Here is a 4,356-nt window from a genome sequence, read left to right on the forward strand (position 1 = left end):
GGTCTATAGTCACGCGCGAGCGATTGGTATTGTGCCATCATCTTATTAGACAACAATCAATAAAGGATGGGGTATATAGGGAAAGAAGAGGTTAGGGTAGGGTTTTTAGTCCGAGGGTGGGGGTTAGCTTTAGCTTGGAAGGGATAAAGAAGGGGAATGGTGTGGAGATAAAGAGAGGATCAGAGAGAGAGAGAGAGAGAGAAGGAGAGAGGGGGAGAGAAGGGGTAAAGGGGTAGAGGAGGGGGAGAGCGATCGAGAACAATATTGGAGAGGGTTGGGAATAGAAGCATATGAGAAGCACAAATAATATAATGAGGGGTGCAACATGGCCTACGCGGGGACATTAAAAAAGTCGCAAGCGAGCAAAACGGGAAAACTGACAACCTATTTATTGTGATATATTTTCAAATAGTATTCATCATCTTCCAAAATTAATTACAACTTATCTCACCTGCAGTTTTTATAAGCTTGCTTTTAGGTAGGGCCCATCATTTTAAGCTTTTGCCTTATTATAGCTCGACTGATTGTATCATTATATTATGTTATTGTATACCTCTCATTTGTTTATAATTTAATAGTTATCATGCATTACTGTTGCCGCCTTTTCATGTGAATCAAATATGTCAATGAGAAATACGAAATTTTTTTCAGGCTCACAGGCCTGAAGCTTACAGGTTTCTCAATTAGTACGCCTGTTGTGGGGGACAAGTAGAGTGTCAGGGAGGAGTATATAAAGAATACTGTCGAAGCCCCCCTGAGTACAGGACGAAGGGACACTGTAAAAACTGCGGTGTTAAAACTGACACCAGTTGGTGTTAATAGAGGACCACACCGTGAGGTGTTAAAATTACACCCTAGAGATTAAAAATAACACCAAAGCGTGTAAATATAACAACCAAAGGTGTTGTAATGACACCTAAAGGTGTAGAACTAACCCCATCAATTCAACACCGGTGTAAAATAACTGGTGTGGTCCTCTATGTACACCGGGAACACCACAGTTTTTGCTGTGGAAAGGTGTGTGCATGGGAAAACAATTCAGATTCAGATCTCTCAGCACTGATGTGTCTATGAAATTCTTCTACAAATTGGAAATTCTAAATCTTCAGTAGAACATGTAGAATAGTAATACAAAGTGATAAAGAGATGGGAGGGAGATATATTAAAGGGATGGGCCCGAGAGAGGAGGTGTGACTGTGAGAGTGTGAGAGATATGGGACGAACGCTGGCGAGGATGACATTTATACACGTATAGCATGATTAGTGTATCGAAGGAAATTGGATTATTATCAGCATTTAATTAAGAGAGCGACACCGGGGCCGTCACTGACAAGCAAAATAAAAGCGAACGCTAGAAGTAGGCCTATGTAAATTTACATCAGCGTATAGTAGCAATGATTAAATAAGCGTGGATGAGGGAAGTAAAGGAGATACATGTAGTACTACACATGGGGCTATCACAATGATTCTTTTGAAGAAAAACATCCTATTATAATGTTCCTATACGACCTTCTCTTTTCCCCCAGATAAAAACATATGAAGCCCTATCATTACCTCGAATGATTAGTTTGCCCCTGGAGTTTGTCTCTGCGTCTGGGATGGACTGTCAAAAGAAGAAAGAGGCTCATTTTGGTGATCCTTGTCCAAACCAAAGAGTGAATGTTTATTGTATAGAGTATCATGAATAGGTGAAAGGGGCGATATCCAACTCGAAGAAGCCGAGGTTTTAAGCAGTTTACAAAGTTAGAAAGCACATTTTGATATCAGAAAGGGGGTTATCATCCCAAAAAGAAATTATCATTTTCTTTCACCATAGAGGGGCGAAAGAGAGCGAAGAGGGGGAGAGAGAGGGGGGGGGGAGGGGAAAAAGGGAGAGATAAGGGACGGGAAGGAATAGATTTTGAGAGATAGAAGAGGGAAAAGAGAATTAGGATAGGGAACACGAATTATGCTTTTTCTGAAGAGTGACGTTTTTCATTTCGAGAGATTTATATCAAATTGCAAACTATCAATGTTTACATTTTCCCTATTTGACCACAGCCCTTAATCATATCATATTTGCACACATATTCATACTATAGGACATAGCTTACTGGGCCTATATGAATAACGAAAGTGAGAGCATGTCTTTTGTATATCCTCATTTATTCATGATTATGGTGCATTTTATTAACTACCCGTTTAGAACATTAAATCGATGACTCGCACACATGTAGATGATTATCAGAAATAATTAGTTTGTTTCCTGGTTACAATATATCACAGAGTTATTAAGTATTATGTTCTCTCATCGTTCTTCTCGGTGTTGTTTTTATTGATTTGTCTGCTGTCATTGTATTTGATGTGAACTTGAGTTATTTATCTAGACCTAAGTCTCTCTGACAACCTTAGAGTTACGTTAAAATCAAAATAAATATAACTCAAAACAAAAAATAATATAGGCTTGCAACCTGTCTCATAGCGTAAGATAGGCTTCTGACGATTAAAAGTCATCAATCAATTAAAAGAGTTTAGTGATAGACGGTGATAGATTCGATGGTAAGCTAATTGAAAGTCATTTTTTTATTAGTTATTTGCCCGGTCTAGTGAATATAATGTAACCATAATAAGAGCGAAATACAGACGGATAAATTATGTAAACGTGGTAAGTTTTAGACAGGCGCCAAGAAAACTTGGATACACTCTTAAAATGTTGGGCAACATACTGTCCACACAACAATTGGTTAAAGAAAAAATTATCAAAATCTGGGTAATTTTCACCCAAATCACACATAATATATAGTCTTAAAATATACGTTTTCAGATATCTACTAATACTGCAGAGAATAAATTGACCTATAATTGTATTTGTATATAGAAACTCAAATGTTTTGAGAAGAAAAGTAATTGTTTTGCTACTTAGAAATATAATTATTGCGGTATAAATGTATTGAGTAGTTGATTAGCATGTTATCATTCGAATGGGTCTATATTACTAGACTACACTAGCATTATGGGTCAGGAAACTGGCCAGGTATGAGTAGTTGAGGACTCGAGATGGCGCCATTGGTTCGTATCTGCTTTAACCAACTGTTGTGTGGACAGTATGTTGTCCAACATTTTTAAGAGTATAATTTTTGTAATAAATATTTTTGTTTCAAAACAAAAAATAAAGGAGAGCGAATTACCACTTGATACTTTCAACTTCCGTCAGCATGGTCAGTGGCGTAATGAGCCAAAAATTTTGAAGGGGCTGGATATGGCGTATCGGACAAAGTTTAATATAAAAAATTTACATTTTCCTTAGAAATGTCCAATTTTGTGATAGATTTGGACATGATATTCAGAAAATAATAACATATTTTACATTTCTCTTTCTCCTTTTTTTTTTTTCTTGGTCATGGAAAAAAATGAGGGGCACAAGCCCCCCCCCCCCTCCCCATCTGCAAGCCACTGACTTCCATCCTATGTGGTCCAATACTCATTCTTCTACAACGTTCCGTTTATCTACCATAACCATTTTGGTCTAATTGACATTTAGTCCTGTTACCATTTTGTCTAATTTCGAGTTCGGCTATACATCCTCTTAGTCAAATACAATTATATACTCGGCCTTATTTTCAATATGATTAGTTAAACTTCTTATGAATCAAATTTTCATTTGACAAAATGCAAAATAATTAGAAGACGAAGTATATTAGACCAGTGGCGTACGCAGGGAGGGGGTTACAGATGTTCAACCCCCTTCATATTTTTTCTTACCCAAGCCCCCCCCCTAAAATTTTGTTAAATTTTAGGGTGTTTTTTGTGAAGACTTTTTGTGTTTTTTTTTTGGTAGGAAACGACCTAAAATTCGTGGTGAAGGCCCTTCTTTTTTTTGTGATTATTTTATTCAGCTTGAACCCCCCCCCCCCTTTCAAAAATCCTGCGTACGCTATTGAAGTAGACCATCATTCTGTGCATTAGACTAAATGAGAATTAGAATAGGGTCTAAGTGGGTGTTATAATAGACTAAGACGTGTAAACCAAACCACAATTAGAAGACATTGATAGCTTATACATGGGAATGTAAGAAACATTCCTGCCTGGCAGATTCATAACACTGCATTAGGCGTATTGACACAATTTCATAATAATTTTCTATCACGACTATTCAATTCATCCCGTCTATTGTTCCAGAACAGTAACTTTCAATGCAGGTAGCCTGAATTTTCATGGGAATTTGGCTCCACACATCCTATCTACATTGTCATGATCAGTAAACAGGTTTTCAATCATAATCGTGTGGTTTTTACATGGTGGTTGATTATAACGGTGATGCATGGTGTGGCGAGGGGGCAGTCTTGCTTATCCCAATTATGATTTTTTTTTTTTTTT

The sequence above is a fragment of the Lytechinus pictus genome, chromosome 16, assembly GCF_037042905.1.
Source record: "Lytechinus pictus isolate F3 Inbred chromosome 16, Lp3.0, whole genome shotgun sequence".
Lineage (NCBI taxonomy): Eukaryota > Metazoa > Echinodermata > Echinoidea > Temnopleuroida > Toxopneustidae > Lytechinus > Lytechinus pictus.